Source organism: Notolepis coatsorum (genome assembly GCF_963971535.1).
Source record: "Notolepis coatsorum genome assembly, chromosome: 5".
Classification (NCBI taxonomy): domain Eukaryota; kingdom Metazoa; phylum Chordata; class Actinopteri; order Aulopiformes; family Paralepididae; genus Notolepis; species Notolepis coatsorum.
The window spans coordinates 22,529,239-22,541,512 of NC_140169.1; positions in this window are offsets into that span (position 1 = coordinate 22,529,239).

The following is a 12,274-nucleotide window of genomic DNA, read 5'->3' on the forward strand; positions in this document are numbered from 1 at the left end:
GTTTTCGGTCAGTAAGGTAGGACTCGAACCAGGTGAGAGCGGTCCCAGTAACACCCAGGTGGTCAGAGAAGCGGTTGAGGAGAATGGAATGGGAGACCGTGTCAAAGGCCGCAGATAGATCCAGGAGGATGAGGAGGCTGATGTGACCGGAGTCGGAGGCAATGAGGTCGTTGGTGACCTTGGTGAGGGCAGTCTCGGTGCTGTGGTGTTTCCTGAAGCCAGATTGAAAGGGTTCATAGAGCTCATGGTTGGACAGGTGTTGGTGCAGTTGGGCGGCCACTGCTCTTTCCAGGATATTGCTCAGGAAAGGAAGGTTGGAGATCGGTCGGTAATTCCCAAGGTCATCTGGGTCCAGACCAGGCTTCTTCAGGATGGGCGTGACTGATGCTGTCTTGAAGCTGGGGGGTACCCTGCCCGATTCCAGGGAGGAATTAATTATTCCCACTATGGTAAGGCACACAGCAGGTAGGCCAGCTTTGACCAGGACTGGGTAAGGGGTCAAGGGAGCAGGTGGAGGCCTTAGCCTTGGTAACTATCTTAGCCACCTGAAGAGCGTCGACAGGTGCAAAGGAGGAGAGGGAGCACTGAGGCGGATTAAGAACAGGGGGGGGGGGTGAAGTGCCCAGCACCCCCACCCCATCACACATTGGATTTTGAGTGGAATGGGGGGGGGGGGGGGGGGGGGGCAGGGATTGAGAGATGGTGGTAGATGGAATCCACTTTTCCCTGAAAGAAGTCCTGGAATTTTGAGGGGAGGTCGGTGGCATCTGAAGGGTGAGGGGTGACAATGGGGGACTGGGGGAGAGCAGGCGGTTGATGGTCGTAAAAAGTCGTCTGGGGTGGTTTTGCTGGTTGGTGATGAGGGTGGAGTAGTAGAAAGACTTGGCACCCTATCATTCCATTCCCACATCAATAACACCATCCGGTCCGCCTACTTCCACCTTCGCAACATCAACCGCCTCCGCCCTTCACTCAACCCCAACAGCGCCGCAATCCTGGTCCACTCCTTCGTCACTTCCCGCTTGGATTATTGCAACTCCATTCTCTTTGGTCTCCCCCACAAACTCCTCCATAAGCTCCAACTGGTCAAGGACGCTGCTGCCCGTATAATAACCAGAACCCCTGTCATCAGTCACATCACCCCCGTCCTACGCCAACTACACTGGCTTCCCATTAAACACCGCATAGACTACAAGATCCTCCTCCATACATTCATTTGTGGGGCGGCGTGGCTCAGGGTTAGAGCGGGTCGTCCAATGATCGAAGGGTTGGTGGTTCGAATCCCGCTCAAGCCCATGTCCATCCCACTGCCGTTGTGTCCTTGGGCAAGACACTTAACCTACTTGCCTCGTATGAATGTGTATGCATGTGAATGAATGTTGGTGGTGGTCGGAGGGGCCGTAGGCGATGATTATTCGCCACGCTTCCGTGAGTCTGCCTCAGGGCAGCTCTGGCTGCAATTGTAGCTTACCACCACCGGTATGACTGTGTATGAACGAATAATGGACTCTGTAAGCGCTCTGGGGTCACTGGGGTGTCATGAAAAGCGCTATATAAATCCAATCCATTATTATTATTATTATTATTCAAGGCCATCCACAACCTCGCCCCTCCATACCTGTCCGACCTCCTCCACATCAACATTCCCACCCGGTCCCTCAGGTCTGCCTCCTCCATCAACCTGACCGTCTCCCCAGCCCGTCTGTCCACCATGGGGTCAAGAGCCTTCAGCTGCTCTGCCCCCCGCCTTTGGAACTCCCTCCCCCCGACATCAGGAAAATTGACTCCATCATCCCATTCAAAACCCACCTGTTTAGGCAGGCGTATGTCTGATTTTATTTAATTTTTTAAATGTATTGTGATTGTTAATGAACTGTTTTTTAAATTGTTGTACGGTGACCTTGAGTGTCTTGAATGGCGCCGTATGAATAAAATGCATTATTATTATTATTATTATCCTTATACCGTCCCACATGGTCTTTGTAAGCCTCACGATGGACAGTGAGGCCGGATTTATTGCGGCGCCTCTCCAGCTGGCGGCCAACCTCTTTCAAGGTGCGAAGTTCAGAGGTGAACCAGGGGGCAGGACGTGTGTAGGTGACTGTCCGGGTTATGATGGGGGCAAGAGAGTCCAGGCTGAGAGATAGGGCGGAGTTGTAGTGGGCAACCATATCATCAACGAGGGTGCTGGGGGGAGCTGAAGCCAGGTGGGTGGTTAGCAGGTTGTTGAGGGCTGGTGCACTCACTTTTTTTATATTCCTGTAGGTGATGGTGCGTGCATCTCGTTGCTTGGGTAGAGTAGCAGGAATAGTGAACAGAACAGTATGGTGGTCAGACACAGCTAGGTCAAGACACTGTATATCAGTTGGGGTTGTACCAGTGGAGCATACAAGATCTAAAGTGTGACCTTTGGTGTGGGTGGGACCTATGATGTGCTGTGTGATATTAAAGCAGTCCAATAGGGAGATGAGATCAATGGCTGCAGAGCAGCTGGTGTTGTCCATGTGGATATTGAAATCCACTAATGCACTAATAATTTACAAATAGGGTTGATCATGTGGAGAAAGGTGACCAACAGATCATTTATGTTAAACTAGTACATTTACAAATTATGTACTAATCAGTTGTAAATGTATATAAATGGTTTGTTCATGATTGGTTCATTATCCACTAATGTGTTGTAAATAATGTATAATTATTTTTTAAATGTTATACAAATATAGTTATAAATTATTTAATAATCTATTTTACGAATGTATATAAATGGTTTGTTCATGATTAGTTCATTATCTACACATACCTTATAAATGTCCTATAACTGAGTGTTAAAGTTTTACCGGAATTCCTTGGTAACTTTCACGTATGTCCGTTCGAGAATGAGGACCAATGTCTATGCATAAGAGCTCTGCTTCCTGTACTGCCTTGGTTTCCATTTCCTCCCTCTAGTTGGATTTGGGACCTAATTACAAACTACTGTATCTTTGCTCCCTGATAACAATAACTCTGTTCTCACCTTCATACACATAACCTCCTCAGTTAAACTCGTTATTGATAGCTGGAGAATGCCTTTCCCATACAATGCCACACTGCTAATACACAGAGGAACTCCTAGCCATTTCCTAATGTACAAATTAACCAATCTCTCAAGCCTTTCTACCTTTGATATTGGCACTTCATATATTGACAATGGTGACATCAACTTAGGGAATAAACCAAACTGCAAACACCATAACTTCAACTTGCCTGCAAGCCCTGACATCTCTATCCTTCCTATCCTCTCTATGACATCTTTCTTATGTCATCTGTTCACTATCATTCAACTCCTCATTATACCACCTACCTAAACCTTTCACTGGCTTGTCCCTTATAGATGGAATTTCCTCATCATCTACATAAAATCTTAGTTCTACTACCTTCTCTCTGGTCAATGAAATTCTTCTCGATTTACTAGGCTTAATCTTCATCCTAGCCCATTTGAGATTATCATTTTACTTCTCTAGTAACCTTTTTGTACAAGGCACTGTCCTGGTCACTAATGTCATCCATGTAAGCCCTAATAGATGGGAGGCACAGCCCGCCATGCCGTCTCTCCCCACCTACCAGCCATTTTGAAGCTCTAATAATGACTTTCATCGCCATTGTGAACGCTAGTAATAAAATAGTGCACCCTGCCATAATGCCTATCTGAATCTGGTGCCATATCATGCTTGTGTGTTCTATACATCCGGCAAACCCTGGGATTCCTGCTTTCTGCACTGTGGTGTCTATTAAACTATTCCTTTCTAGGTCGTTTGCTAGCCTCTGTTCCACTAAACTAAAGAAGATTGTACAAACGGTGATGATGGTACATTTATGCATATGTATTGGGAATGTCCGCCTGTTAAGATATTTTGGGAAGAAATAACCACACTATTATCAGGATTTTTGTATTTGACAATACCTGTAATGCCTTCTGTATTGCTGCTGAATGATGTCTCTCAGGCAGGGTTCGAAATTAACGGGGGCTTGGGGCATAATGCCCTTGAAAATGGACAAAATGCCCTCGAAAATCAGTTAAGGGGGGCACAAAATGCCCCCGACAGTTTACTAATTATATATATATATTTATCCGGTAATGGCGCGTCTGTGTATCGTACGGTTCAGATGACGCGCAAATAAAAAAAATTCATTTGGCGGAGGTGAGCACTGGCTGCTGCAGCTGAGCCAGGTGCTAGTCAGTTTGTGTACAAATGGCACGCACAATATAAATCAATCTTCATTACGACTTTAAAAACATAGCCATTAACATTACATAGGCCTACACACATCTTGCCATAGTGTTAGGAGTTTGTACAACACAACGCACGTTTTAACTATAGAATCAGCCCGCGAGGTAATACAGTCAACGAAATGTTACCGTAGCTACTAGCTAGCAGAGGAGGAAATGGGAGTCTGAGAGGCGGGGTGTTTAAAGACAATGATAGGCGTTTATTCAACATCCAAGAAGGCTAACATACAACTGTGTTTTACTAACTCCAACCGGGACCATTGCCGCTTTCCCACTGCATGCCATCACCTCCTAACGTTACCGGAGCTGATAATAACATTGCCTGAGCTGAAGGTGCGTGACACTAAAATGTCCGTGGGGACCCGGCGCCAACCCATAGATAGTTCCAACTCACCGAATTACGTAATCCACCACAGTTGCACTCAATATTTAAATAATGTTAGTCTAAATAAATGTAGACAGATAAATAATAATTTCAAGCAGAACACTAATCTTTCCATTAAGAACTGACAATCAGGGAATTTAAACATGGTTGACATTGTTTTTTTTGTGTTTATATTAAAGAAAGGAAAGTCTAGTGCTGGCTGAGCATATTGTTTGTTTGCACTAAGTTAATACTACAAATGTAGCCTATATTTTTCAGTCAGTTCGGTCTTTGTGTGCCAAACATTATTTAAGGCTGTAAACACTGTAAACTTTTTTATTTTTTTTTAATAAATGAGAAGCATGTTTAGATTTGAGTGTTAAATTTTTTTTTATAAAAATTTACGTATATCGAACCGAACTGAAAACCGTGACCCAAAACCGTGATACGAACCGAACCGTCTATTTTGTGAACCGTCCCACCCCTACCGTTTATCATAAAAATTCAGTGCCCCCGAAATACAAAAAAAAGCCCCCGAAAATCAATTAAGGGGGCCAAAAAAAGCCCTTGAAATTTTTTTTTAATTTCTAACCCTGCTCTCAGGTATCACACTCTGTACACATAAAGAGGCTAATCTTGTCCGGTACTACGGCTGCCAAAAAGCTAATAGCATCACGCTGGATTCAACCTGATAAAATGTGCCGGAGGGTATGGATTCTTACATATCTTGATGTGATTTACCTGGAGATATCTACCACACGAATTCTAGGTATTAATGAAGCCAGCATAGAAATCTGGTTAGGGGTGGTGGAGAGGATAAAACATTATATGAACTATTAATCCTTGGTATCAAACGGAATAATGGATGTATTCAAGGGGGGTCCGGTGGGGGGGGGGGGAGAACGAGTAAGAGCATGTATGTGTTTTATAGTGGATTTCTACTGTAAAGGTTTGTATGTCATGTCAAAAAATAAAAAAACATTTGTTCAAAACTAAATAAGATCTTACATTCTACATTCAGAAGGGATATACTGTATAGTCCAAAACTGGCAGTGAGGACTCTTTCTCCTTGGGAATTAGGATTCCTCCTGCTCTACACCAAGCTCTTGGTATAACCTGTTGATCCCATACTACTCTCAATAACCTCCACAAAAATCTGAGTACATCAGGCCCACTTTTATAAACCCAGTAGGGGACTCCATTCGGCCCTGGGGCTGAAGAAGCCTTTGCACGCCTTTACTACAGCTTCCACTTCCTTCCACCTTGGTGGCCTAATATCCATCGTATACTCTCTCCTAATGGTGGTATCTCTGAAGGAAGGCCCATTTCTCTATTATTTCCTGTATCTGAGTAAGTATTTTTTTTCAGCTTTGAGTTGTCCTCCCTTTCCTTGGCTGAACATTCCTTGAACAAACTTATATGGATCACTATAAAATGCTACTCGCTCCTTCTTTCTCTTCCTCCTAAGTTGTTCTGCCCTCCTGAGTAGGCCTACTGCTAACCGATTTCTTAGCTATTCCTGCAAAACATGAATTCCCTCTTTCTCATCTAATGACGCCTTTCTCCACTGCTTTCTTAGCTGTCTCCTGTCCTTCACAAATGTCTATTTCTTTTTGCCGTCTGGACCTAACTTTGCAGAACCATAAATAATGTCTTCCATCTTCTCTAATTTATTTACCACTGTTCCTTTAAGCCGATCTAACACCATTTTAAAATCCCTATTGTCGGGAATCCGACCGTGCTCCAGTCCTCTTGAAAGAGTTCTAGTCAGACGTGGATTTCTTTTATAGTTTAATAGCAAAAGTAGTCAAAATAAACAGAGCAGTTGATGCGGAAAAGATAACAGATAGCAGAGTATACTCAAGTCATTGAGTTATCTAAGTTTCGTGCCACACAGACTGGTGCATCCAGTTAGCTGTCCAGCACTTCACCTAGAAGTCTGACGAGAGAGCCTATCATATAATTATAGCAAAACGTCGAAAAGTCCCTTCCCCCTTGAGAGAGAGAGAGAGAACTCTCAAGGTCGGCCTGCAAATGGAATGCCCGGTTACCATGGAAACTTGACAGCTTTAAAACAGTTAATGTATGGTACATTGTAGATGCTGTTTTATAGTTATTTTACAATAGATAGATAGATACTGTAGATAGATAGTGTCACAGTCTCTGCCGGGCTACTCTCTCTATCAATCTATCAATCAATCAATCAATCTATCTATCTATCTATCTATCTATCTATCTATCTATCTATCTATCTATCTATCTATCTATCTATCTATCTATCTATCTATCTATCTATCTATCTATCTATCTATCTATCTATCTATCTATCTATCTATCTATCTATCTATCTATCTATCTATCTATCTATCTATCTATCTATCTATCTATCTATCTATCTATCTATCTATCTATCTATCTATCTATCTATCTATCTATCTATCTCTCTCTCTCTCTCTCTCTCTCTCTCTCTCTCTCTCTCTCTCTCTCTCTCTCTCTCTCTCTCTCTCTCTCTCTCTCTCTCTCTCGTTAGTCAGGTATGGAGTGCAGATGTGCTGCTGCTTTTCCCGGAACGTATGAGGACCTGTACCCGTTTTGACCCCTGCCTGGCTGACTACCCTGTAACCCGTGTATCGACCCCTGCCTGTCTGACTATCCTGTCCCACGCACGCCCCTGGACTGTACGAGATTCTCCCCCTTGTAATCAACCTCTGCCTGGAGACCTGACTACTCCTTTTCTAATTAAATATACCTGTGCTGGGTTTTAACAAGACCTGTCTGCCGTTTCTCATTATCTGCATATTGGGTTCAATATGCCGAGTCGTGACAGATAGCTCTCATTTACAGTACAATATTAATCACAATGTGGATGTAATGAGTTTAAGTGGCATATTGCATTAAACGGCTATAACCTCTCTTTGCCCGTCAATGTGCGGCTCTTCCATCCATAAAAAAAATTACTTTTTTTTCTTTTTTATGTCACTCATTCCATAAGGACGTAGAATAAACATTTAATATTTTTTTTTAAATGGTCCATTTGCATGTTCTTGGTATCTGAATCTAGGGACATATATGGATCAGTGTCAGAAATAGTGTGTCTGTTACTAGGCTTGAGTAAATTGTAATGAACCAAAGGAGAATATCAATTCTATTTTTTTTTTTTTTTTATCTTTGACTGTGAATAACACCATGCTAAAATTGACCAGACCTGAAAAATCTAAGCAAATGAATAAAGGGAAGATGATTAAACAGAAGGTTTTTAGATACAGTACTGAATTCTGCCATCTTTTTTATAATGTAAATTTCTCCACCATTTTTCATCATATTGCAACACCGTTTTTTGCAAGACGTTGACAGAAAGGTAGAGAAACTAACTGCGTTCTGTTTTATGGCAATAACGTTCAGGTTTGTGGGAGATAATCCCAAAAAATAAGAGAAATAAAAAAGTTAATCCAGAAGTCAGATGATTGACAGGGGCTGGTCTGAGCTGGGTAGGGTAGTTTTTCGAAATTTGAAAGCCCTGAGTCTCTTCCTTCAAAAGACTACACTCACTTTTGGATGTGCCACTTCCTCCTGTCAATATGCGCCGGTTTCCGACTCAATGCCCTGAGATTTCTATAATCTTATATTTCACTAATAACAGTTAAAATAATTGGTAAACAAACGTAATGCTGAAAATATACACTTTTACTGTATATCTCAGGCTTAAGAGGTTAACCCTGTGAGGCCCAAATTAAAAAGACATTAGCTACTTCAGAGGTCAGAGGGTGGGACATATAAACACATTTACTATCAAATAGCATTGTGAGGCTGAACAACAGGACCAATTGACTATACATGTGCTTAAAGGGGAACTATCTTATAAATGGCCCTTTTCAGTGTTTACCATTGTTTCTTCTATGTGGACTTATATTAATAGGATCTATTTCTCTAATTCTCATATTGGCGCATTCTTCCAATTCTCCTCTCACAATATTCACCCTCACTGAACCGAGTCATCTGAAAATGTGCATATCTGTGATGTCAGAGATTTCTCAGCTGCATAAAAATGTGGCAGTTGATGTGGCAGTTGGCACCAGGCCTCACAGTGGTTGGAGCCCAGCCTCAAAACGGCTTAAGATCTTGAGGTAGAAAAATGCGGTTTTTGAGTACTTGATTCGAAATACAAAACAATGCATTTTTTTTTTTTTTGAAAAAAACCTAGGTGTTCCATAGACTCACAGGAATTGTGTAAAAGTGCCCAAATAGTAAAATAGTTCCCCTTTAAATTTTTTAAAATAAACATTCTTTTTTTAAATGGCTAAAAGTGATTTTGTAATTTTGCAACCGTGGGTCTCACAGGGTACTTTTAACCCTGTGAGGCCCAAATAAAAAAGACATTAGCAACTTCAGAGGCCAGAGGGTGAGACCTATAAACACATGAAGGGTGCCGTGACTGAAAAAAAAGGTTGAGAAAAGCTGGTATATGGTGTGGCTCTTTGTGGTACCACAGTAATTTTTGTGGCTCTTAGGTCGCTTTCACATATAGTTTTGGTGGACTCGGTGCGGTTCTGGGGGTGAAGTTGCAACATTGTTGCATTCTTCATTTGGTTCGCCTGCTTTCACACTGATATCTGTGAGGCGGACCGAGACCTTCTGAACAATGTCACGCGGTCGAAAAGGGCGCTTGTCTATTGGACAGTGGAAATGTGTGTGTGGCTGCCTGCGATCCCGTGTGTGCGCGCGCGCGTGTGTGTGTCTGTGTGTGTACTGCGGAGCCCTCCAGATCAGCGGAGCCGAGTTTTGACATGGCATTGATCCATTGTTCTATTGAAGCACATTACCACCATCCTCTCGCTAAACAACTTGTAGACCACAGTGTTTTTATGAGTGCCCACAAGTAGCTGTTTTAATAATATAATAAGCCGCGCTTCGGTAATAATAATAAGCCGCGTTTTTTCTTCCTTCTTCCCAAGATGCACAGACATATATAGATAGATAGATAGAGAGATTAGATGCAGTGTGCTTGTTTTGCAGTGAGTGCTGCGAGCAGTGGTAATAATAATCACTTCCTATATTTGGTTCGCGTTTGGTTCGATGAAGCCGAACCGAGACCTACGTTTTCAGGCGGACTAGAGTTCGCCTGCTTGGTCCGCGGACCGAGTTCGACGCGCATTCACACAGACCCCAAAAACCGGACTATCGAATTCTGGTCCGAAAGTCCGGACCAAACAGCCCCTGTGTGAAAGCGACCTTAGTCTCTGACTGGTTGGCCACCCCTGCTCTAGGCTATACCATCTATAACCTCTAGTAGTCTCTATACCATCTAGAACAGGGGTGGGCAATTATTTTTCCCAGGGGGCCAAATGAGCAACTGAAAATATTTTGGAGGGCCGGGCCAAAATTCCGAACTAAATTATGCATAATATACATTTGATTTCTATATAAAAAGCAGTAAATGGCATTGTTTTGACCGCTGGTAAGAGTGTATGTTATTATTTGGCAATTAAAAGGTGAGGTTAGCTTTCAAAAATATCATTTCTTCAAATAGAATTTCCAAAATGATCATCTTTGTAGCCAAAATAAACAAGACATGTCACTGAACTGTGTAAAGAAAAGTGTCCCAGTTTTGTAGCCTTTTTGACTTTACATGCCTACACTGTAAGATCTTTCACCGTAAAGTTACAATAGCTTACTGGCAATATTTTGCATGACTTTTACAGTAAGATTCACAATAATTTACTGTGAATGGCTTCACAGCAATGTGTTGTAATTTCACAGTAATGGTAGTACAATACATTGTTGTAATTTCACAACTTCTTACTGTAAGAAATTACTGTGATATCACATTACTTACTGGCAATGTGTTGCATGACTTTTACAGTAAGATTCACAATAATTTACTGTGAATGGCTTCATAGCAATGTGTTGTAATTTCACAGTAATGGTAATTTCACAACTTCTTACTGTAAGAAATTACTGTGATATCACATTACTTACTGGCAATGTGTTGCATGACTTTTACAGTAAGATTCACAATAATTTACTGTGAATGGCTTCACAGCAATGTGTTGTACTTTCACAGTAATGGTAGTACAATACATTGTTGTAATTTCACAACTTCTTACTGTAAGAAATTACTGTGATATCACATTATTTTGTTGTATATATATTACAACAATGTATTGTGACTTCACAACATCAAATTGTAAGACATTTACTGTAGTATCACATTATTTTGTTGTATATATATTACAGCAATGTATTGTGACTTCACAAAATCATATTGTAAGAAATTACTGTGATATTACAATATTTTGTTGTATATATATTACAACAATGTATTGTGACTTCACAACATCAAATTGTAAGAAATTACTGTGATATCACATTATTTTGTTGTATATATATTACAACAATGTATTGTGTATTTACAATAGCCTACATGTATTTTTGTAGTCCAGCTCCAGTACACTTCCTGAAGGTCACACTTTGGTTTCCTGTCGTGATTAATCACGTCATCCTATTGTATCTTGACATGAAACTATTGTATGAGCTTCCTCCAGAAGTATACTGGAGCTGGGGACTATAGAGTTATGCATGTCTATCATTGTAAATTGACTGTTATTTTGCCAAATTATATAATATAATAATTATTATTTTTCAATTATTCAAGTCTTTTGCATTACTTTTCAGACTTGCCAACAAAATAATTGAATAATAATAATAATTATATTATATAATTATAAATAATTTGGCAAAATAACTGTCAATTTACAATGGTATGCATAACGTAAGGTTATGTATATAACCAAGTTCTATGAATTCTGGTGACGCTCAGCGTCAGTCTGCACTAACCTCACTTTGTGCACATGCACTGAATAAAAAATCCACAATGTACCTTTACATACCAACATTCGTCTGGCCACACCCCTATCCGCTTACCTTCATAAGCAGGTGTGTGGTCACCTACTCGCCTCCTTCCCAAACTTTCACCACAAGGCGAAATCAAGGGCCGCAGCGGCGTCCTGACGCTGAGCGTCACCAGAATTCATAGAACTTGGTTATATACATAACCTTACGTTCTATTTAATTCTGGCCTCCGCTCAGCATCAGTCTGCACAAGAGGAGCTGAGCGGAAGCCAGAAGCTCGACAAATGTACCCCGCTGAGGCCCCCCACAACCATCAGACCGGGGAGGACCGAGCCACCCGACCCTCCCTAATGGAGGGATAACCTCCCTATTGGAGGACGGGAGGGAGACGGATCCGACCGTGCGAAGAGGAACTCGAGCAACTCAACGCACAGGGTGAACAGACCGTAGCTTGACCCCACGACTACTCACACGCACAACCCGCATGCCACCAGGGAACGAACGGAAGGAACAACCTCGTTACTGCCCCCAAAATCATGGGGTCAAGAGCAAACTCAACCCCGTGGCAAGGCCGTAGCAGCGGAGCGCGAAGGAAGACCCAGACCCACTGAAGGGACTGGATCCCCCGGAAAAAGGGGGCCCGGAGAGGTCAATGACGCCAGGCATCAAGACCTCACCAGGCGGTCACTTAGTGACACCGCCCCCCACATCGCCAGCGTATTCGGACAGGGCCCCTCCAAGAGCGGGCCCTCCCCCCACTAGTACGCCGCATGGCACACTGACCCTGCAACACA